The sequence below is a fragment of the Delphinus delphis genome, chromosome 3 (genome assembly GCF_949987515.2).
Source record: "Delphinus delphis chromosome 3, mDelDel1.2, whole genome shotgun sequence".
NCBI lineage: Eukaryota > Metazoa > Chordata > Mammalia > Artiodactyla > Delphinidae > Delphinus > Delphinus delphis.
In genome coordinates, this window is record NC_082685.1 from 4,285,524 (window position 1) to 4,310,863 (window position 25,340).

Genomic DNA, 25,340 nt, shown 5'->3' on the forward strand with positions numbered 1-25,340 from the left:
TGGTGTAAGGTGGTATCTCTTTGCAGTTTTGATTTGCATTTCTCTAATAATTGGTGATGTTGAGCATCTTTTCATATGCCTGTTGGCCATTTGTGTCTTCTTTGGAGAAATGTCTTTTTAGGTCTTCTGCCCATTTTTTGATTGGGTGTTTGTTTTTTTTTTGATACGTAGTTGCATGGGGCTGTTTGTAGATTTTGGAGATTAATCCCTTGTCTCTAGCATCATTTGCAAATATTTTCTCCCCTTCTGTGGATTGTCTTTTCATTTCTTTATGGTTTCCTTTGCTGTGCAAAAGCTTTTGAGTTTAATTAAGGTTCCATTTGTTTATTTTTGTTTTTATTTCCATTACTCTAGGAGACAGATCAAAAAAGATATTGCTGCAATTTATGTGAAAGAGTGTTCTTCCTATGTTTAGGTCTTTAATCCATTTCGAGTTTATTTTGTATATGGTGTTATGTGTAGAAGTCCAGTTTTCCCAGCACCACTTGTTGAAGAGACTGTCTTTTCTCCATTGTATATTCTTGCGTCTTTTTCTTAGATTACTTGGCCATAGTGCATGGGTTTACTTCTGTTCTCATCATGTTTGTAGTATAGTCTGAAGTCAGGGAGCCTGATTCCTCCAGCTCTGATATTCTTTCTCAAGATTGCTTTGTCTATTTGGGGTCTTTCGTGTCTCCATCCGAATTTAAAAATTTTTTGTTCTAGTTCTGTGAATGACATTGGTGATTTGATAGGGATTGCACTGAATCTATAGATTGCCTTGGGTAGTTACAGTCATTTTGAAAATATTGATTCTTTCAACTCAACAACATGGTATACCTTCCTGTCTGTTTGTGTCATCTTTGACTTCTTATAGTTTTCGGAGTACGGGTCTTTTGCCTCCTTAGGTAAGTTTTTTCCTAGGTATTTTATTCTTTTTGATGCAGTAGTAAAGATTCCTTAATTTCTTTCTGATCTTTCGTTGTTAGTATATAGAAATGCAACAGATTTCTCAAATTTGTATCTCTCAATTTTTTGTATCCTGCAACTTTACCAGATTCATTGATGAGCTCTAGTAGTTTTCTGGTAGCATCTTTACAATTTTCTACATATAGTATCAACCTCATCTGCAGTGAGTTTTACTTCTTCTTTTCCAAGTTGGATTCCTATTATTTCTTTTTATTCTCTGATTGCCATGGCTAGGACTTCCAAAACTGTTGAATAAAAGTGGTGAGAGTGGGTGACTTCTCTGTTGGCACAGTGGTTAAGAATCCACCTGCCAATGCAGGTGACATGGGTTCAAGCCCTGGTCCAGGAACATCCCACATGCCACGGGGCAACTAAGCCTGAGCACCACAACTACTGAAGCTTGCGTGCCTAGAGCCTGTGCTCCGCAACGAGAGAAGCCACTATGATGAGAAGCCTGTGCACCACAACAAAGAGTAGCTCCTGCTCACCGCAACTAGAGAAAGCCTGTGAACAGCAACAAAGATCCAACACAGCCAAAAATAGTAAAAACAAAAAGGAAAACAAAACAACCCAGGCTCGCAACTCCAAGGTTAGGGTGAGCTCTCCTGTTAGTAGTAATATTTCATACCTGTTGTCGCAAATTAAGCTCTGCCCATGCAACTCCACTGAGGATAACAAACTCTGAGCCTAGTTTCTCCTGGATTCTGCCCTAAGTACTAATTCACTAATTTAAATACATGTCCTTTCCCTGTAATATAAACTGTGTATAACTGCTTTTCTGAAACAGGTCCTCCTGTGAGCTCTGTAGTGAATCCCCAGACCTGCGGCTGGTCTTGGGCACCTCTGACACCCCACAATATGATAAGAAGTAATTCACTAGAGGAGCTTCACAGTCAACTGAAACTGGCAGAGGAAAGAAAAGAATTAGTGAACTTGAACACTGACTGATGGTACAATCTGAAGAACAGAGAGAATAATATGAATGAAGGTGGAAGAGCCTCAGAGAAATGTGGGGCAGCGTTTAGGTGATGGCAGCAGGAGAGAAAGAAGAGGACAAATACTCAAAGCAGTACTGGCTGAAAACGTGCTAAATTTATGGACTATCAAACTACATATGCAGATGTCCAATGGACTCTGAAGAATAAACTACAAAGTGTTCCACACACAGATACGTCACAGTGAAAACGGTGAAAGTCAAAGACAAAAGCTTGAAAGCAGCAAGAAAAACACCTTGTCCCCTAAAAGCGAACCACTGTAAGACTATGAGCTGGCTTTTCAGCTGAAACCAGGGAGGTTACAGGTAATGGGATAACACATTCAAAGTTACGAATATGAAGAGAAGCCACCGCAATGGGAAGCCCGTGCACCGCAAGGAAGAGTGGCCCCCGCTCGTCACAACTAGAGAAAGCCCACGCACAGCAACGAAGACCCAATTTAAAAAAATTAAATAAGTAAATAAACAACAAAGAAAAAACTGGCATCACAAACAGGATGGATGGAGTCATGCTTGCAACTGACCTCAGGGAATAGGAACTGGGAAGCAGGCCAAGCAGTGCCACCAGGAAATGCAACATGAATTGGTATCTATCACCAGCACCACCTGCAGTGCCACCAGCAACATGAATTGGTAGCTGTATCACCTGGAGTGATGTGCAGGGGGCCTTCAGCCCATCATCAAAGAGGGGTCATCCTGTGTGACAGCCCGCTCTGCCAGTGCTGTTGAAACAGACGCACAGCTCCTGCCACAAAGGTTCCCATCCCCGGTATTACAGACATGATACTGACATCTCAAGGCTCCTATTTAGCTGTCCAGGATCTGGCCAACAGGTTTTACTTGGCCCCAATAATTGAAGACTCACAACCTCAACTTGCTTCCACTTTTTTTTTTTTAATTTTATTTTTTTATTGTCTGAGGATAGATCCTCGTTATGTGTACCGGTCCCACAGGGGATCCCACCGCAACCATTAGGTCAGTTCTGCTCACCACGGGGGGCATAATAAAGGCTGATCCCCTGATGCCCCAAGCACCCACGGCAGTTTTAGGCTGTCGGAAGGAGAAACCGAAGCACTTAACAGAGTCAAACCGACCCAAGGGCTACTCCCTGACGAGCTAGACTCAGAAGCCGCACACATCTGATCCATCGCACTGCCCTTAGAAAACTGTTCAGATCATGTCTCATATCTGAATCAGGCTAGCAAAACTAACAGTGGGAAACTGCCTTGAAGGCTGAATAGCTCCTGGACAGCCACCTATGGTAACACCAGCTGAGTTTATGTATGATGCCCATGGAACTGATACTTGCAAGTATGTAACCAAATGGGAAAACCTGACCAAAGATAACTTGTCCCTGAAATGGCCAAAATGGGGTACTTTTGATTTACCTACATTGGTTTATTTGCACGTTTAATTAGAAAAAGCATACATCTTTATTGGAGCATATAATTGCTTCACGATGCTGTGTTAGTTTCTGTTGTACCCCAAAGCGAATCCACCATATGCATGCACATGTCCCCATATCCCCTCGCCCTTGCGTCTCCCTCCCACCCTCCCTACCCCACCCCTCTAGGTGGTCACAAAGCACCGAGCGGAGCTCCCTGTGTTATGTGGCTGCTTCCCACTAGCGATCTATTTTACATTCGGTAGTGTATATAGGGAGGCATATTCTAATTGGGACCTGGAAGCCTCACAAGTGAGGAAATAATAAAATGGCTTCATTGTAAGAAACAAACCAAAAATGATTAGAAACGGTGGTGGCTGAATTAGAGAAAGCCTCAACCTCCGTCTCCAGCTTCTTTATGTTCTCTTCTTTCTGAGTTGCCCTGCTCTGCCCTGCCTGCCCTTCCTGTTCTCCCTCCTCCAACACCAAAAGAAAAGTATATTGAATGTGAGATAGAAAATGAAAGCAACACCCATGAGCAGAGGGAACCTGCTCTATCTACAGCCCCTGGACTAGGACAAAACTTAGGAACGTGACTAAGGATTTTCCAGATCCCTTACAAAGACCCTTTAGTAAGGAATTTGATCTTACAGTAGGAACTTACGAGCCTGGATATTCAGACTTGTACCAGCTCGTACATTGACTAGTCTCTGAAAGTAAAGCAACAGAATGGCTCTAAGACATAATTTGGAAAGCACCTATGGAGGATTTTCAGAAGTGTGAGGCTACAGATCGCCAGAAAGGTAGAGAAGTTGCCCACAACTTATATCAGGCTATTCCAAAAATCTTCCCACAGAAAACAGATGGAGCATGGGACTTCCCTGGTGGTCCAGTGGCTAAGACTCCACGCTCCCAATGCAGGGGGCCCAGGTTCGACCCCTGGTCAGGGAACTAGATCCCACGTGCAGCAACTGAAAGAGCATGCCACAACGAAGACCCAACACAGCCAAATAAATAAATAAAACACGTATTTTTAAAAAAGAAAAGAAAAAACAGATTGGGCAAAGATCCATCAGTGTAAACAGAGGCCAGGAGAAACTATTTGATTATTTTGAAAGATTTGAAAAAACATTCAAACAACACTCTGGCATGGATCCAGAGAGTTTTGTAAACCATCAGAATGATTCAGTATTACATTCTATTTTTCTAGAAGGATTAGATGAGGTACACCTGGTTAAAAGACAGGAACCTGATTGGGCTACTATGCATACTAATGCCCTTGTCACTACTGCTGATGAGCTTTCTAAAACCTTATGGAGAGGAGAGAAGGAAAAAGCCAAGATTATGACTGCAGCTACAGCAGTTTGGCGGTCCTCCAAAACTCACCTGCCCAAATTCCAGCCAGGCTTGGAAATTGCAAAAAACATGTACATTTTAAAAGGGATTGCTACAAATTCAAGCGAGACTTGGAACAAGGTAAAATTAAAAAGGAAGAGAGGTGCTCTGAGGATTACAAGAGGGCATTCTCCCCTCCTCCTCACATACCTTAGGGGACACTGAAATAACTATCAGAGGGGAAACTTCTAAGGCCCTGTGGACACGCGGTCTCCTCCACTCTCTGTCCTTAACCTGACCCTTAGTCACTGCCCTCTCTCTCGGGGTAAACAATCGATTCTCATGGTAGGGGTTTCAAACTTTCCTGTGCAGGTTTTTAAATCAACCAATAATTGTTCAGCTAGGAACTGTCACAGGAAGACATGTATTCCTTTTGGTGAATGTGCTCCAATTCATCTGATTGGATGAGACCTTTTAGAGGCATATAATGCCCATATTGCCTTTTCACCTGTAGGTGAAATGATTTTAGACTTAGAAGCTGTAGATGCTGAGAACATAATTACTGAAAAGTGAATGGTTATGAAAATCAAAATTCAGACAAATCAAGAGGAAATTAATGATTTGCTGTTACAGGACAGCTGCATGTAAATCAATGGAGTTAGAACACACCCTCACACCATGCACAAAAATAACCTCACAATGGCTTAAAGACTTAAACATAAGACATGACACCATGAAACTCCTAGAAGAGAGCATAGGCAAAACATTCTGACATAAACTGTACCAACGTTCCCTTAAGTCAGTCTCCCAAGGCAATAGAAATGAAAACTTACAAGCTTTTGCACAGCAAAGGAAACCATAAACAAAAGAAAACCTAAAAGACAACCTACAGAATAGGAGAAAATATCTGCAAATGATGTGACTGACAAGGGCTTAATTTCCAAAATATATTGGGTGGGCCAAAGTTTGGGTTTTTCCATAATATCTTATTGGCCAACCCAATACAAACAGCTCATACAACTCAACAACAAAAAAACCCAATCGAAAAATGGGCAGAAGACCTTAATAGACGTTTCTCCAAAGAAGACACAAATGGCCAATAGGCATGAGAAAAGATGCTCAACATCACTAGTTATTAGAAAAGTGCAAATCAAAACTACAGTGAGCTACCACCTCACACAGGTCAGAATGGCCATCATTAAAGTCTACAGAGAACAAATGCTGGAGAGGGTGTGGACAAGAGGGAACCCTCCTACACTGTTGGTGGGAATGTAAGTTGGTGCAGCCAGTATGGAGAACAGTATGGAGATTCCTCAGAAAACTAGAGTTACCATATGATCCAGCAATCCCAGTCCTGGGCATATATCCAGACAAAATTATAATTCAAAAAGATACATGTACCCTAACGCTCACAGCAGCACTATTCACAACAGCCAAGACATGGAAACAACCTAAATGTCCACAGAGGAATGGATAAAGAAGATGGGGTACATTTATACAATGGAATATTAGCCATAAAAAAGAACGAGTTAATGCCATTTGCAGCAACATGGATGCAACTAGAGATTATCATGCTAAGTGGAGTAAGTCAGAGAGAGAAAGACAAATACCCTATCACTTAAGTGTGGAAATTAAATATGGCAAAAATGAACGTATCTACAAAACAGAAACACTCACAGACATAGAGAACAGACTTGTGGTTGCCAAGGGTGGGGGGAGAAGGGAGAGGGACGGGAGTTCAGGGTTGGTAGGTGCAAACTATTACATGTAGAATGGATAAACGACAAGGTTCTGTAGAGCTCAGGGAACCGAGCACAGGGAACCATATCCAATCTCCTGGGATAAACCAGAATGGAAAAGAATATTTCAAGAAGAATGTACGTGTAAAACTGAGTCACTTTGCTGTGCAGCAGAGACTGGCGCAACACTGTAAATCCACTATGCTTCAGTAAAAAAGTAAAATGATTTGCTATTACAAGTGCCTAAGGAATTATGGTCCTCTTCTTCCTCAGATATTGGGAAAGGTTAAATGGCTACTCCTGTTAAGGTAACTACGGATAATTCCAAGCCTCTACCTAATATCCGACAATAGCCACGCAGACCGGAGGCATTAAAAGTATTCAGGAATTCCTTAAGAAAAGACTTACAATTCCTTGCACCAGTCCCTGCGATACTCCCATTTTACCAGTAAGAAACCAAATGGAAAGGCCTGGAGGTTGGTTCAGGACCAGAGCTCTAAGTACTCTTGTGATTCCCTGCCACCCTGTCGTCCCTAATCCTCCCACACTGCTCTCAGCCATCCCATCAGACACCTGTTATTTCCCAGTAGTTGACCTACGGAGCGCATTCTTGAGTATTCCAGTAGAAAAGAAAGTCAATACCTACCTCTTCACCTTTACATGGGAAGATGGCCAACCTACTTGGACAGTTATGCCACAAGGCTATACTGAAAGCCCTACTTTTTCTCAAATACTTCAGGCCAATTTGGCTGATGTACACTTTCCTAATGACTCTGCTCTGATTCAGTACATAGATAATTTACTTCTGTGTTCTAGAACTGGACAGGATTGCCAAGAGGCACTATCCACTTGCTGCAACAATTAGTGTCAAGAGGCATAAAGTGTCCAAAGACAAACTACAATTCTGCTCACCAACCGTGCGATAATTAGGTCATTTAATATCTAAGGAAGGATTGTTGATTGATTCTGAAAGGATTAAGGGAATCCTAGCTTTCTCACTCCCCCAGACAAAGAAACAGCGGAGAGGATTTCTAGGTCTAACTGGGTATTGCAGGAATTGGGTACCGAGTTTCTCCCTCGTGGCCTAATAACCTCTATGCGTTACTCAAGTCTCATCAGCCAGAGGGACTTCCCTGGCCGTCCGGTGCTTAAGACTCCACGCTTCCACTGCAGGGGGCACGGGTTTGATCCCTAGTCGGGGAACTAAGATCCCACATGCTGCGGGGCATGGCCAAAACAATTAATTTTAAAAATACTTAAAAAAAAAAAAAAAAAAAACTGATCAGCCAGACCCAATTGAATGGATGAACAGAAGGAGAGAAAGCTATAAATGCCCTGGAACCTACAGTAGCCCGGGCTCCAGCTCTGGCCCATCCTAACTATAAACTACCATTTTCCCTCTTTGCGCCTGAAGACAGAGGACACGCCCTGGGTGTATTCAACTCAGAGGCACTGTGACCACAGGATGTTATAGTCGCCAAGAGCTCCCACCCTGTATGAGAGCTATTTCGGCGACTGCCCTCTTTATGCAAAGCTACTGAAGGACTTCTCATGGGGTCTCCTCTGGCTGTTTCTCACTCAGTTCATTCTCTCTTAAGTTCCCATCATACTCAACACTATTCTGTGAGTCGCTTGGCCTCTTACGAAGGTTTATGACCTATGTTGTATCTGTCCTAAATGTAATCCTGGTAAACCCCTTCATGGCTCGCAAGGCCACTTCCCCCTCCCTGAGGAGCCCGTGTAGGTTTGGCAGCTGGACTCCATCCACGTGCCTTCCTCTGAAGGCTATAAATGCATCCTGGTCGCGGTCTGCATGTTTTCACACTGGGTGGAGGCATTTCCTTGCAGAAGGCCGGTAGCCTTCACAGTAGGCAAATTACTGTTGGGAAAAAAATAATTCCACTTTGGGGCATTCCTTCTGAGTTGCATAGCGACCAGGGAACCCATTTTACTGGACAGATTATTAACTCCACTGGTAAGATTCGGCCGCTAATGCAACATTTTCACTGCACCTATCACCTCAATCCTCAGTGGTAGTAGAAGGGGCCCAAGAGCACTATTAAAACACAATTGGCTAAATTTTCAGAGGCTTTTCATCTTCCACGGCCAAAAGCTCTTCCCTTGGTAACTCCTCAACCTTAGCTCTACCCGCTTTGGTAAACATCAGTTGTCTCTCTTTGAAATAATTACTGGGCGGCGACCTGTGCCTTTAGATGAAGGTACGTATGAACCAGCGCTGCTTCAAGGTCACATTCTACATTACTGTCAGGGACTCATCAAAGTGCTTAAAGAAAATGAAAAATTAGTAACTGATTTCCTTCCACAGTGAGCTCCTGGGAGACGAAGACCTTATTAAGGGTCACGGGTTACAGCCTGGAGATATTGGAAAAGACGTCAAAAAAGGGACTCTCTACAACCACGTTGGAAAGGACCATACCAGCTACTCTTAACAAATCCTGGGGGGGCAAAACTTAAAGGACTAATCTCTTGGAGTCACGTCTCTCACCTCAGAAGGGCCTCCCCTCCTGAATGGACTGCAACCCCTATTTGTGACACCCCACTTGCACTAAGAGAGGCTCCATCAGACCAGGATGAGAGGAACACGACAGCAGTGGTAGACAGCCACCCCAAGAGTCCAGACCAGACCTGTAAGAAACCGCCTCTCTCCATCAAAATGGAGTTATGGGACTTCCCTGGTGGCCCAGTGGTTAAGACACCCCGCTTTCCCTGCAGGGGGCACGGGTTCCATCCCTGATCAGGGAACTAAGATCCCGCATGCCGCGCGGCACAGCCAAAAAATAGAAAAAGAAATGGAAAGTTACTGTTCTGTTTCTAGCTGTGTGCTTAGGCCAGTGTTTAGGGTGGAAAGAAAACTCTTTAGTAAAACTATCACAAAGTATAGGTACTGGGGGAGGTTAACTGATTGCTGGATTTCTCATCACATTAATCTGTCAGTACAAGGCCGATTAAACCCCTTGTAATTCCTGTCACTGACTTCTCAGATGTTTCTGATGGTACCACTTACTCAGACACACCTCCCTCTGGCCTAACTTTTCAGGTTCAAATTCTCCAAAACACTAATATGTCCGTCCCTTGACTGACACTATCTTCGGTTCTTAGAGATGGCACACAACTCACCCTAGGCCCTCCTCACTCTGTCGCTTACTTTTTTTTGGCCGTGCCGCACAGCTTGCGGGATCTTAGTTCCCCGACCAGGGATCAGACCCGAGCCCCCTGCAGTGGAAGCACGGAGTCGTAGCCACTGGACCGCCGGGGAAGTCCCCGTGTCCCGTACTTAATTAACAGAGGTCTTAAAGAGAAAGATACAAGTCACGTATGCCAGCAACTCCCCCACCTCCAATATCATACGGATAGCTTTTGGAAAGTCTGCAAAAGAAATGGCCCACGGTTTAATACTGTGTTACGAGAACTTCCAGTTAACAAAGCCATCAACAAAAGCCCTCTGGGAGGAGTCACTTGTGCTCCCCCAGGTTTTGTCTTCATATATGGTATTGGAACTGACCCACCTTCCCAAGGGTATTCACATAAATGTGTGAAGAGCTGGCAAGTAGAAGGCGGGACGTTATGTTACCCCATTGTCTATCCAAAAAGAGAGATGGACCTCCTTTTTCTCCCCATTACAGAGTCAGGAGATCCATGAGAGGAGGATACCAAAGAAACCTGGTGGCAAAGTCTTTTCGGAATCTTGGTTCCTAGCGCAGGAGTATATGTGAACAGGGATACGTTTAGAAACCTATCATCCACCATTGGTCAGATGGTTGAAGAAACTCCAAGAAGCACTGCAGCACAGCAGAAATGCTTAGATTCCTTAGCCCAAGTTGTGTGAGATAACGGAATTGCCCTAGATCTCCTACTGCCCAAACAGGGAGGTGTTTGTGCTATTGGCCACACGTGTTGCACTTAGGTTAACACCTCCAGAGGTTGAGACATGCCCGGGTAAAATTTTCCGAAGAGCAAAATGGTTACAAGATGTAAGAAAGAGTGATCCTTTAAGTCAGCGGTCCCCAGTCTTTTTGGCACCAGGGACCGGTTTCATGGAAGACAGTTTTTCCATGGACCGGGGCGGGGGCAGGGAGGTATGGTTCAGGCAGTGATGCAAGTAATGGGGGGTGGCAGGTGCCACTCACCTCCTGCTGTGCGGCCCGGTTCCTAACAGGCCGAGGACTGGTAGTGGTCCGCGTCCCAAGGGTTGGGGACCCCTGCTTTAAGTGACCTTTTTAGTCAGCTACCCTCAGGACTAGGCAACATTTTCCTCTTGCTTTACAGACAATTGTTATTCTATGCACTGCCATTCTTTTCCTGGCTATCAAATTACTCACGACATGTATCCCTGCTTGTTCTAAGTCTACGGCCAAAAGCACACCTACAATGATTGTACAACAAACTGAGATGACTGATCAAATGTATAATCTATAAAACTTGCCTTCATCAGTGTATTTCTATGATTACTGCATTAAATTACTATGATAAAATATATAATGATGCTTAAACAAATTGAAACTGCTGATCATTTCTATAATTCTGTATAAGGTAATGGACATACACAGTGCACATAAAGTACAACTGGCCTCAGTCCTATTGGACACCCTAGAATTGGCTACCAGCCCTTGCCAAGCATCCTACTAGCGCATCCCCCTCCCCCCAAAAGAAAAAAAAAGGACCGGGCTCTCGAGACCCAGCATGGAGGGACATGATGAATCGGAGGCAGGTAAGCAACCACCTCGGCACCAAAGGACCAAATAGTTGATCATCTAATGCTTTCTATCAAAAGATTTATGATCTAAAGGGGGAAGATGATGAGGGAAATCATAAATATTTTATGGCAGGACAATCAAACTAAGAAAGAAAACAAATGACATGCTCCCTTTGTGACAAGCTTTTCCCAGTGTTCAATGTGCATATCTATAGGCTACATTAACCGGCTCTCCTCAAAGCAGCAGGATGAAATCAACCTTTGAGAAAAACATGACTCTTTCTTTAGACGCCAGCATTTCAATATTGTAATTCTATGACTAATGTATTTCTTTTTCATCTCATACAAGGGTACAGGGGGTCGCACTGACCAAAGGCTTGTCTGTACATGCAATATTAAGGGGAAAAAAACCCCAACTTGTGGATTGAGCTATGTACACAGTGCTAACCTGTCAATATGAGACATAATTTGTCTCAAAAATGTATGAAACTGCATCTCTGACTCCTGATCAATGGAGCCGTTTTCAGACTTTCTGAGAATGTTTCCTGGGTTATAATCCTCAGTTGGACTCGAATAAAATTCTCTTTTCTTTTTTCTTGACTGTTATTTGATTTTCCGTCAGCAGGCCTCACTGCTGAAATGGAAATTACACTTTCAGGAAAGGGCTATACCTGATGTCAAGGGCCTTTCCCGAATACAGGAGGATGTGGCTTCCCCCATGCTCAGCCCCTTGCCCTCTGACATGAAGATAGTGTCGGCCTAACAGTTGCGAAGCCCCTTGGGACCAACTGTCTGACACGGAAAGGGAGCTGGTGTTCTTCACTGACAGAAGCACCACCCCTGTACACAAGGCCGCCTGCTGGACAGCTGTGCCGTGCTTTCCTGCTGGTGGCATATCCCCCATCTAGGAGGGCTTGCCTGGCAGAGTTGATGGTGGTGTGCCTGGCTCTACCACTGGCCATCAAAACGAGACCCCCAAGGACACAGATTTTCACTGACTCCCGAGCAGTAGCCAATGGGCTCACAGTCTGGTCTGGACAATGGCCTCCTTGGGGCACCTCCACTTGGAAAGAGATGGCAACACACACACTGATGATGGATACTCGTGGCTCTGCGTACACATGCCAACACCAGAAGGAGACCTGTTCCAGAGCCCGACGTGAGCTGTGACACAGGTCCAGACACAGCTATTCCTCCAGAGATGCACACCTGCTAACAGAGTGGGTCCACGGGGAAGCCTAAGTGGTGGTAGATAGTTGCCCCCTCTGCTCTCAAACAAAATTCTGGAAGCCTCCCAGGTAGGCACATGCATACACCCCGGGTGACAGACCCTACCTTCTGGTGAGAAATAGATTTTATCAGGCTGCTGCCACCCTCTGCTAGAGGTAGTGGGTATTCAACCACTGTCATTGATTCCTCCCCTGGACTTCTGCTGGCCACTCCCTCCAGAAATGCTGTAATCTCCTTCTTGACCAGGTATGTGCCCGTCCCTTTCGGCCCACCAGGCATCATGGATTCAGATCAAGGTACCCATTTCACCGCCCAGTCTGTTCGGTCATGGGCTCTGGCACATGGACTCTTGTAAAATTTCCAACTAACTTAGCAGCCCCAAGTGGCTAAACTTAGAGATATACCATGGTCTACTCAAAGGCAGGCCGCCGCCCCCAAAGCCTTTAAACAAAGGTGGTCCCCAAAATGGACAAAAAAACATGACCACAAGCTCTAACACTGCCTAACCCCCGGCCCTCAGATCTCCACACCCCACCATACACACACCAGCTGCCAGTCTTCTCCACGGACTCCTCTGTGAGCACGTAAAGGGAACCCTCAGTCCTCTGACGTCAGGCATCGTTCACATCTGCTCAGCAGAGGAATGCTCCCCTTGCCCACCATCTCACCGTCTTCCACGCACCTAATCAGGTCGATCAAGGGCTGGTTGTGCAATGTGATATAGAGAGAGAGCCCCCAAGGGGACAAGCCCCTACTAAGGCCACTGGCTTCGCCCCACTGTTTGAACAGCTGGTTTATTAAACCATATTCATCAAAAGTTTTGCAGGAGATTGAAATTACAGCTCCAGGACCCACTAGCGCAACTTGCGTGGATCTCAGAGAAAAGACAAGAGGCTCCCCACCTAGTGGATGCTGGTATCGTTAGGAAATGAAATCCACAGGGGAAGCCCGGAGTCCAGTGTCACTATCAGCAGACATGGGCCAGGTCCCTACCCGACTTTAGAGAAAGAGACAAACAGCCTCTTGCCCCAGAGCAGCTACACACAGTATCCACGCTTCTCAACTCGAAGGCGGCCCCAGCAAGCCAAGTGCACATCTGACTCTCCTTGGTTGTGGCTCTTAGTGTGTACAGCCCGGAGAGCAGGGTTGCTAGTGGACCCCTGGAGCCCAGTGCCGTCCCAGGAGCTGTGCGGGAACACGTCAGCCAAGTGCGTGACTGCACCACGGGATGGCTGAGTGCCAGTGCAGGCAGGCCCTGTGAGAAGAGCTTCGGCTGGCACGTGACTGGGCGTAGATTCTAACCAGAGCTCACCTCTCTCCACGTTAAATGGTGCCGGTAGAAACAATGCTGAAACAAGTTGCTCCCTCCTTTTACAAAACCTCAAGTTATACATCCCAGGCAAAAACGGCCTTCCCAGTGTTAACCGAATCAGACCCAGATGGCTGGCAGTTTTGGGCTGTCATGATCCTACCATGGTCTCATAGGGTGAACTCCGGATTCTGAAGCTGTAGGCCGCAACGTGTGCCTACAATCAGCCCATCAATGTGTCCGGAATCTGTGTGCATCATGGATGGGGTCCCCACAAGGCTCGGTCTTGGACACGGCCGTGCCCTTCCCAAGATGCACCCCTGCTGCTCCGATGGCGCTGATCCGCTCAACCGCCGGCAGAGCCTGTGCTTGTAGCTGTGCCCTGCACAGGCCTCCAGCAGATCTGCCCGGAACTTAACACCTCTCAGCCACTCTGCCCTTCACGGGTCTCCACCTGGGAAGGCCACCCCAGGCACACCAATGTCTCAGTGGGTGACGTCTCAACCCAAGAGAATTACGAGGGAAATCATGCTCCCCAAGCTCGTGGGACGGTGGGACCTTCCCCTCCCGGACACCTTCACATCAGCAGGGAAGAGACTGGTGACAGTCAACCTCAAGGTCGAGCTGCCCCAGTGCCTCCAGGTGACAGACGCTGGGGGCCCTCGAGAAGACTGTTTTTGTGAAATGGCTAATTCCTTGCCGCTGTCACAATACTTACTAGGCACTACCATATATAAAATAGGGAACTGATAAGAACCTGCTGTATAGCACAGGGAACTCCACTTTGCTGTACAGTAGAAACTAACAACACTGTAAAACAACTACCCCAATAAAAAAAAAAACAAAAGAACAAACAGTAGGTCCCCTGCCAACTGCATGGCACCAGTAACGTCATTTGGCTTTCATGACAAGTCAAGCCGTGTGTTCTAACCCCCATCGGCCACGGGGGCACCGCCTCACAACGGTCCTACCTTGACCTACCTAGAGCCTGTGATCAGGGACCTCTTGCCACCGTGTGTGCCGGCTGATGCGCTGATGACAGCGTTTGCTCCCCACCCGATGCAGCCACAACAGATCCGACTCCCTCGTTATTCCCACCACCACCTTCCGTACTCAAAGCTGCTGCCCTCCTTTGTACCCACATCGTAGGCACAAGCCACTCCCCGCTATACGCCAGAATCCCCTCCAACACCACGACCAAGTAGGCCACAACCTGCCAGGACACATGTATTTGTGCAAACCTCTGACAGCAGCCTCGGCCTTACAAGCAAAACAACGCTGTCTGTCTTTACGCAGGGCCAGACCTACATCCCCAGGTCACTAACCTGCAGTTCCTCACGGTGATCAGCTGTGTGCTAATTCCCTCCAAAATACCTTGAGCCTCACTCAGGCTAAACAAACCCCTAATCAGGACCCCGTACGGGGCACCCTGAGGGTAAGCATCAGGATAACCAGAATAACCACCACCACCACCCCCCCCCCCGTCGTGGTGGTACTTTCTAAAGGCTACTAACTGTATGCAAGCACAAAGCCTGCCCCTCACCCTGTACACTCACGGCCCCCAAATGATAATTAACACCTCATTCAGATTCTGCTTTGGACCTGCCTCGAGCAGTCAGGAGCAAGCCCACTGGACCCTGCCCAGTCTGCAGCATATCCACAGAGATAACCCCTACGGTTACAATACTTTTCCTTTTAGGATCCCAGCACCCTTCACTCTTCTGACACTTTTCCACTAGAGCTGTCCTGCTCACAGAAAGGGCCATCCTGTCCCTGTCCTGTTGGGACTGGCAATCACCAATGGACTGGGGGGCATAGGAGCAACATCAAATATTAAAAGCCACCCAGCAGGGAATTCCCTGGTGGTGCAGTGTTTGGGAATCCACCTGCCAGTGCAGGGGCCATGGGTTCAAGCCCTGGCCCTGGAAGATCCCACATGCCGTGGAGCAGCTAAGCCCGTGCACCACAACTACTGAGCCTGTGCTCTAGAGCCCGCGAGCCACAACTACTGAGCCCGCATGCCACAACTACTGAAGCCCACACGCCTAGAGCCCGTGCTCCACAACAAAGAGCAGCCCCCGCTCGCCGCAACTAGAGAAAGCCTGCACACAGCAACGAAGACCCAACGCAGCCCCCCCCCAAAAAAAACCCCGAAAAACAAAAACCCACAAAACTTAGTAGCTGTATTTCACACAGAGCAGATTTCAGAGGAAGGAAAATTCTCAGAGATAAAGAGAGGCACGACATGATGATAAAGGCATCGATTCTCCAAGAAGACATAACAACCCTTAGTGCGTGTGCGCCTAACAACAGAGTCCACATGCTAGAGACAAAAACTGATACGACTGCATCGAGAAATGGATGAATCCACTATTTAAGTTAGAGACTTCAATATATCTCTATCAGAAATGACAGATCCTGGAGGCAAAAAGTGAGTAAGATAAATGAACTCAACAGTACCATCCACAACTGGATATAATTCACAACTACGGACGACGTCATCCAAAGACAGCAGCACACAGATCCTCTCAAGTGCACATGGGACCGTCACCAACAAACACCATATCTTGGGCCATAAAACAAACCTTAATGAATTTAAAAGAATAGAAATCACAGTGGATGCTCTTAGGCCACAGTGGAATTAAATTGGAAATAACATAAAGGTAGCTGGAAAGTCCCCCAAGTACTCGTAAACAACAAACTTCCAAATAACAAATGGATCAAAGAAGAAATCTCCGGAGAAATAAAAAATATTTTGAACTTAATGAAAACGAAAATAACACTTATCAAAATTTGAGGGATGCAGGGCTTCCCTGGCGGCACAGTGGTTAAGAACCACCTGCCCAGTGGTTAAGAATCTGCCCGGCGGAAAAAAAAAAAAAAAAAAAAGAATCTGCCTGGCGGGCTTCCCTGGTGGTACAGTGGTTAAGAACCACCTGGCAATGCAGGGGACACGGGTTCAAGCCCTGGTACAGGAAGATGCCATGGAGCAACTAAGCCCATGTGCCACAACTAATGAGCCACAACTACTGAAGCATGCGTGCCTAGAGCCCATGCTCTGCAGCAAGAGAAGCCACTGCAATGAGAAGCCCGTGCTCGCCACAACTAGAGAAAAGCCCGCACGAAGCAATGAATACCCAATGCAGCCAAAAATAAAATAAATTTTTTTTAAATGCGAGGGATGCAGTGAAAGCAATGCTTAGAGAAAGCACTGAAAGGATATATTAAAAAAGAAGCAAGATCAAAAATCAATAATCTAAACCTCTACCTTAAGAAACTAGAAAAAGGGCAAATTAAATCTAAAGTAGAAAACAATACTAAATCAGAAGAAAAAAATACTAAAATTTGGAGCAGAAATCAATAAAATTTAAAACAGGAAATTGGTAGAGAACATCAACTAAACCAAAAGCTGGCTCTCTGAAAAGATCAATAAAATCATATGCTAACTAGGAAAAAAATAGAGAAGACAGAAATTATTATTATCAGCAAAGAACTAGGGGATATCATTACACGTCTTATGGACGTTGAAAGGGTAATAATGGAATACTATGAATAACTATACCCCAAAATTTAATAACCTCGATGGAATGGCCCTATTCCTTGAAAGACACAGCCTGCAAGAATTCACAGAAGAAGAAATAGATAATCTGAATAGTCCTATATCTATGAAAGAAACTGAATGAACAATCAGTAACCTTCCAGGAACCTTGCTACACTGTTGGTGGCAATGTAAATTGGTGCAGCCACTACGGAAAACAGTATGGAGGGTCCTTAAAAAACTGAAAACAGAATTACCATATGATCCAGCAATCCCACTACTGGGCATATATCTGGACAAAACTGTAACTCAAAAAGATACATACATCCCAATGTTCACAGCAGCACTATTTACAATAGCCAAGACATGGAAGCAACCTAAATTTCTATCAACAGATGACTGGATAAAGAAGATGTGGTACACATACAATGGAATATTACTCAGCCATAAAAAAGAATGAAATAATGCCATTTGCAGCAACATGGATGGACCTAGAGATAGTCATACTAAGTGAAGTAAACCAGAGAAAGACAAATATCATATATCGCTTATATGTAGAACCTAAAACATAAAATAAGTAAAAGAAAATAAAACATACAAATGAACTTATTTCCAAAATAGAAAGAGACTCACAGACATAGGAAACAAACTTATGGTTACCAAAGGAGAAAGGGGCGTGGACAGAGGGATATATTAGGAAGTTGGGATTAACATATACACACTACTATATATAAAATAGATAACTAACAAGGACCTACAGTATAGCACAGGGAACTATACTCAATATTTTATAACAACCTGTAAGAGTAAAGAATCTGAAGAAGATATGTGTGCGTGTGTGTGTATAAAACTGAATCGCTGTGCTGTACACCTGAAACTAACACACTATTGTAAATCAACTGTACTTCAGTAAAAAAGTAAAGTAAAAAATAATATAATTACTAACCTTCCAAAGCAGAAAACACCAGATCCAGATGGGTTCACTGGTGAATTCTACCAAACATTTAAGGAAGAAATTAATTCTCTACAATTAGTTTCAGAGGACAGAAGCAGAGGGAATGTGCACTAACTCATTCTATGAGGTAAGCATTTCCCTAATAACAAAACCAGACAGACATTACAAGGAAACTATAGATCAGTCTCTCTCAAACAGTGATGTAAAAATCCCAAACAAAATATTAACAAACTGGGGATTTCCCTGGTAGTCCATTGGGTAAGACTCCATGGGGGGGCCCAGGTTTGATCCCTGGTCGGGGAACTAGATCCCACATGCCGCAACTAAGAGTTTGCATGCCGCAACTAAGAAGACCGCATGCCTCAAGGAAGATCCCGCAAGCCACAACTAAGACCCAGTGCAGTCAAAATAAATATTTTTTAAAAATATTAACAAACTGAATCAAATAATATAGAAGAATTATACACCATAACCAAGTGGTATTTATCCCAGGTATGCAAGGCTGGCTCAACATTCAGAATTCACTTCAGGGGACTTCCTTGGTGGTCCAGTAGTTAAGAATTCACCTTCCAATGCAGGGGACGTGGGTTTGATCCCTGGTGAGGGAACTAAGATCCCACATGCCACAGGGCAACTAAGCCCACGCACCACAAATACTGAGCCTGCGCGCCTCAACTAGGGAGCCAGCATGCTGCAAACTACAGAGCCCATGTGCTCTGGATCCTATGCACCACAACTAGAGAGCCCGTGGGCCGCAACTAGAGACAAGCCCATGCGCTGCAACGAACGATCCCACATGCCACAACGAAGATCCCACATACGGCAACTAAGACCCAACACAGCAAAAAATCATAAAAATAAATAATTTTTAAAAATCACTTCAACGGTCTAAAGAAGAAAAATCACAGCATATCAAAAGATTTTTCTAAATCTGTTTGAAAAGACAAGACTGTGGAGATGGCAGTAAAAGGACCAGTGGTTGCCGGGGATCGGGGTTGGGGGAGGGGTGACTAGGAGGCGCACAGGGCATTTTTTAGGGCAGCGAACGTGTTTCGCAGGACACTATAAAGGTGGACGCATCTTCATCTAGACCCACAGAACATACATACAAAGTCAGCTGCGGACTGTGGGTGGTGACGACATGTCAGTGTAGGTTCATCCACTGGACAAACACACCATCTCATACGTTCAGGGGTCTGTAGGCCGACAGGCCCAATTTACGGCAGGCAATTTATGTGCTGTTAGCTGCTCAGGCATCTGGTAGCCCTCCTAGCGCTACAGAGCAGTGGCGCACCACGACGGCTACTCCCTGGGCCCTGCTGGAGCCGAGGCCCTCCAGGCCCTGAGACCGGGCTGCTGGCCCCCAGCTGCCCTGATGCCTTGGGTTGCACATGCAGCACCACACAGGCTCACCCCTGCAGAGGCCTCCTTCCTGAACTGGCGCTGGCAGGACAGAGGTGAACCGGTGCCCCGGCACCTCCCACGTGACGATGGTCTCGTGGGCCCACAGCCCAGGTGGCACTCAGGAAATACCCCAATACTCGAGCCACGTGCAGCAGACGCCTTGTGTTTAGATGCTTTCCGTGGAGCTGCTGGCCGCCTGGCTGAGGACTATTCGTTGCCCAGCCAGGGCAGGGGCAGTTTCCCTGAAGGGGCCTTTCATTGCATGTGGGTAGACAGCCCTGGCGAGGCTGCACAAAAGCATGGCAGGAATAGCTGGACAGAGCCCGGAAGCAGGCCCTCTCCAGCTGTGGTGAGCCGGGGCCACTCCTCCCTGTGGTGTGCGGGCTTCTCATTGTCGTGGCCCCTCCCGCTGCACAGCACAGGCTCCAGGCACGCGGGATTCAGCAGCCGTGGTGTACTGGCTTCAGTACTTGTGGCTCATGGGCTCCAGAGCACAGGCCCAGCAGCCGTGGTGCACGGGCTCAGCTGCTCCGTGGCATGTGGGATCCTCCAGGGCCAGGGATCGAACCCGCGTCCCCTGCACTGGCAGGTGGACTCCCAAACACTGCGCCACCAGGGAAGCCCCACATTGACTCTTTTTAATACTTACTTATTTATTTATTTTTGGCTGCGAGGGGTCTTCATTGCTGCGCATGGGCTTTCTTTAGTTGCGGTGAGCAGGGGTTACTGTTGATTGTGGTGCACAGGATTCTCATTTCAGTGGCTTCTCTTGTTGTGGAGCACAGGCTCTAGGCGCGGGGCCTTCAGTAGTTGTGGCACGTGGGCTCAGTAGTTTTGGCTCACAGGCTCTAGAGCATAGGCTCAGTAATTGTGGCGCATGGGCTTAGCTGCTCCGCAGCATGTGGGATCTTCCCAGACTAGGGCTCTAACCTGTGTCCCCTGCATTGGCAGGCGGATTCTTAACCCCTGTGCCACCATGGCAGTCCCTAGATCAGATGGACTTAATTGATATTTATAGAGCATTCCAACCAGAAGCAGCAGAATACACATCCTTCTCAAGGGCACATGGAACATTCTCCAAAATAGAACACATACTGAGCCACAAAGCAAGCCTCGGTAAATTTATAAAACTGAAATCATATCAAGCATCTTTTCTGATCACAACGCTATGAGAGTATAATTCAACAAGAAAAAACTGTAAAAAACACAAACACATATAGGCTAAATAAACAATATGCTACTAAACAACCAATGGATCACTGAAGACATCAAAGCAGAAATCAAAAATACCTAGAGACAAATGAAAACGAAAACACGATTCAAAACCTACAAGACGCAGCAAAAACAGTTCTAAGAAGGCAGTTTATAGCAATACAGTTGTACCTCAGGAAACAAGAAAAATATCAAATAAATAACCTAACTTTACACCTAAAGCAACTAGAGAAAGAAGAATAAATAAAACCCAAAGTTAGTAGAAGGAAAGAAGTCATCAAGATCAGAGCAGAAATGAATAAAATTAAAGACAAAGGAATAGAAAAGATCAATGAAAGTAAAAGCTGCTTCTTTCAAAAGATAAACAACAAAACTGATAAACCTTTAGCCAGACTCATCTAGGAAAAAATGGAAAGGGCTCAAATCAAAAAAATTAGAAATGAAAATGGAGAAGTTACAACAGACACCACAGAAATACAAAGGATCATAAGAGACTACTACAAGCAACTACATGCCAATAAAATGGACAACCTAGAAGAAATGGACAAATTCTTAGAAAAGTACAATCTCCCAAGACTGAACTAGGAAGAAACAGAAAATATGAAGAGAAAAATCACAAGTATTAAAATTGAAACTGTGATTTAAAAACTCCCAACAAACAAAAGTCCAGGACAAGACTGTTTCACAGGTGAATTCTGTCAAACACTTAGAGAAGAGTTAATGCCTGTGCTTCTGAAACTATTCCAAAACACTGCAAAGGAAGGAACACTCCCAAACTCATTTTATGAGGCCACCATCACTCTGATACCAAAACCAGACAAAGATACCACAACAAAAAGAAAATTGTAGTCCAATATCAGTGGTGAACACACACGCAAAAATCCTGAACAAAATACTAGCAAACCGTGGGAATTCCCTGGCGGTCCAGGGGTTAGGACTCCATGCTCTCACTGCTGAAGATCTGGGTTCAATCTCTGGTCAGGGAACTAAAACCCCATAAGCCATGCAGCATTGCAATAAATAAATAAATAAATAAATAAATAACTAGCAAACCAAATCCAACAATACATGAAAAGGATCATACACCAAGATCAAGTGGGATTTACCCCAGGGATATAAGGATGCTTCAATATCTGCAGATCGATCACTGTGATACACCACTTTAACCATCTGATCATCTCAATAGATAGAAAAAAGGTTTTTGACAAAATTCAAAACCGATTTATGATAAAATCCTCCAGGGAGTGGGCATAGAGGGAACATACCTCAACATAATGAAGTCCATATATGACAAATCCACAACTAACATCACACTCAATGGTGAAAAGCTGAAAGCATTTCCTCTAAGATCAGGAACAAGACAAGGATGTCCACTCTCGCCACTTTTACTCAGCATAGTTTTGCAAGTTCTGGCCATGGCAATCAGAGAAGAAATAGAAATAAAAGGAAAAGAAGAAGTAAAACTGTCACTCTTTGCAGATGACATGATACTATACATAGAAAACCATAAAGATGCTACAGAAAACTACTAGAGCTCATCAAGGAATTCGGTAAAGTTGCAGGATACAAAATTAATACACAGAAACCTGTTGCATTCCTATACACTAACAACAAAAGATCAGAAAGAGAAATTAAGGAAACAATTCCATTTACCATCACATCAAAAAGAATAAAATACCGGGGCTTCCCTGGTGGCGCAGTGGTTGAGAGTCCGCCTGCCAATGCAGGGGACACGGGTTCATGCCCCGGTCTGGGAAGATCCCACATGCCGCGGAGCGGCTGGGCCCGTGAGCCATGGCCGCTGAGCCTGCGCATCCGGAGCCTGTGCTCCGCAACGGGAGAGGCCACAGCGGTAAGAGGCCCTCGTACCGCAAAAAAATAAAAAATAAAAAATAAAATAAAATAAAATGCCTAGGAATAAACCTACCTAAGGAGGCAAAGACCTGTACTCTGAAAACTGTAAGATGCTGATGACAGAAACTGAACATGACAAAAACAGATGGAATGATATACCATTTTCTTGGATTGACAGAATCAATATTGTCAAAATGACTATACTACCCAAGGCAATCTGCAGAATCAGTGCAATCCCTATCAAATTACCAATGGCAATTTTCACAGAACTAGAACAAAAAATTTTTTAATTTGTATGGAAACACAGAAGACCCCCAAATAGCCAAAGCAATCTTTGGGTCAACAAAGAACGGAGCTGGAGGAATCAGGCTCCCTAACTTCAGACTATACTACGGAGCTACTGTGATCAAGACCATGTGTCACTAACGCAAAAACAGAAATATAGATCAATGGAACGGGACAGAAAGCCCAGAGATAAACCCACGCACCTATGGTCAATTAACGTACAATAAAGGAGGCAAGAATATACAATGGAGAAAACAGTCTCTTCAGTAAGTGGTGCTGGGAAAACTGGACACCTGAATGTAAAGAATGAAATTAGAATATTCTCTAACAACATACACAAAAATAAAATGGATTAAAGACCTAAATGTAAGACCAGACACTATAAAATTCTTAGAGGAAAGCATAGGCAGAACACTCTTTGACATAAATCGCAGCAGTATTTTTGATCCATCTCCTACAGTAATGAAAATAAAGACAAAAATAAACATATGGGACCTCATTAAACTCAAAAGCTTTTCCACAGCAAAGGAAACCATAAACAAAACAAAAAGACAACCCACAGAATGGGAGAATATATTTAGAAACGATGCAACCAACAAGGGATTAATCGCCAATATTTAAAAACAGCTCATGCAGCTCAATATCAAAAAAACAAACACCCAATCAAAACATAGGCAGAAAGGGACTTCCCTGGTAGTCCACTGGTTAAGACCTCGCCTTCCAATGCAGGGTGGTGGGTTCGATCCCTGGTTGGGGAGCTAAGATCCCACATGTCTCATGGCCAAAAAAACCAAGGCACGAAACAGAAGCAATATTGTAACAAATTCAATAAAGACTTTAAAAATGGTTCACATCAAAAAAAATAATCTTAAAAACGAAAAAAATAGGCAGAAGACCTAAATAGACATTTCTCCAAAGAAGACATACAGATGGCCAAGAGGCACATAAAAAGATGCTCAACATTGCTAATTATTAGAGAAATGCAAATCAAAACAACAAGGAGGTATCACCTCACACCAGTCAGAATAGCCATCATCAAACAGTCTACAAATTCTAATGCTGGAGAGGGTGTGGAAAAAAGGCAACCCTCCTACCCTGTTGGTATTAATGTAAATTTGTACAGCTACTATAGAGAACAGCAAGGAGGTTCCTTAAAAAAACTTAAAATAGAGCTAGCATATGATCCAGCAATCTTACTCTTAGGCATATATCTGGAGAAAACCATGCTTTGAAAGAATACATCACCCCAGTGTTCACTGCAGTGCTATTTACAATAGCCAAGACATGCAAACAACCTAAATGTCCGTCAACAGATGAATGGATAAAGAAGATGTGGTACCTATATACAATGGAATTTTTTAGCCATTAAAAATAATGAAATAATGTCATTTGCAGCAACATGGATGAACCTAGGAATTGTCATAGTAAGTGAAGTCAGACAGAGAAAGACAAATATATAATAACGCTCATATGTTGGATCTTATTTGAAAAAAATGATACAAATGAACTTATTTACAAAACAGAAACAGACTCACAGATTTCGAAAACGAACTTATGGTTACCAAAGGGTAAACCTGGGGGGTGGGATAAATTAGGAGCTTGGGATTAACATACACACAGTACTCTAACACAACAATGTAAAGCAACTATAGTCCAATAAAAATTAATTTTTAAAAATACACACACTACTATATATAAAATAGATAACCAACAAGAACCAAAAAGACCACCGGGAACTCTACTCAATATTCCATAATAGGGCTTCCCTGGTGGCGCAGTGGTTAAGAAACCGCTTGCCACTGCAGGGGACACGGGTTCGAGCCCTGCTCCGGGAAGATCCCACATGCCGTGGAGCAACGAAGACCCAACGCAGCCAAACATAAATAAATAAAATTTAAAAATATATATTCCATAATAACTTAAATGGGAAAAGAAACTGAAAAAGAATAGATATATGTATATGTGTAACTGAATCACTTTGCTGTACATCTGAAACTATCACATTGTAAACCAAATACAATCCAACATGAAATATCTCTAAGTATTACATATGGAAGATCCACAAAGAAGCTGAACCAGAGAATAAGCTTAAAATCAGAGTATAGGGGTTTTGGTAAGTTTCCAGAAATGCAATACAAAAACAGATCTTGGTGCATTGTGAATCACTAGTAACAGCAGCTAAAAGACATTTTGAGAGGATAACCTAGACCATTAAAACTAACTTTAATGGCACCTTTTCAATTTGTTAGAAATTTTAAGTCCTAAAGTATGTCTGGGAAATAATACCAAATTTATATAGTGATCTCTACCCCAGTTCCTGGCACAGAGCTCTTAAAACCCTTGTAAATTCCTAAGCGATAAGTGCACCAGGAGCATCTTTCGTTCTGTGGAGGCAACTGGGTGGGCTCCAGGATGGGGCTGGTCAGCAGAAAGGCTGCA

General features: G+C 44.5%; 1 long non-coding RNA gene across 2 annotated transcripts in view; it reads left to right on the forward strand.

The window, feature by feature from the left end:
- Positions 1–11,710, forward strand: part of LOC138414034 (uncharacterized) — a 57,381-nt gene extending 45,671 nt beyond the window's left edge. Inside the window, exon 3 of one of the 2 annotated variants that reach the window (XR_011246397.1) lies at positions 8,727–11,710. This is a non-coding gene — a long non-coding RNA (uncharacterized lncRNA). Of the gene's footprint in view, positions 1–1,735; positions 3,432–8,726 lie in introns of those variants that run through there. The other variant, XR_011246396.1, reaches the window with a different exon arrangement.
- Positions 11,711–25,340: the final 13,630 nt, after the last annotated feature.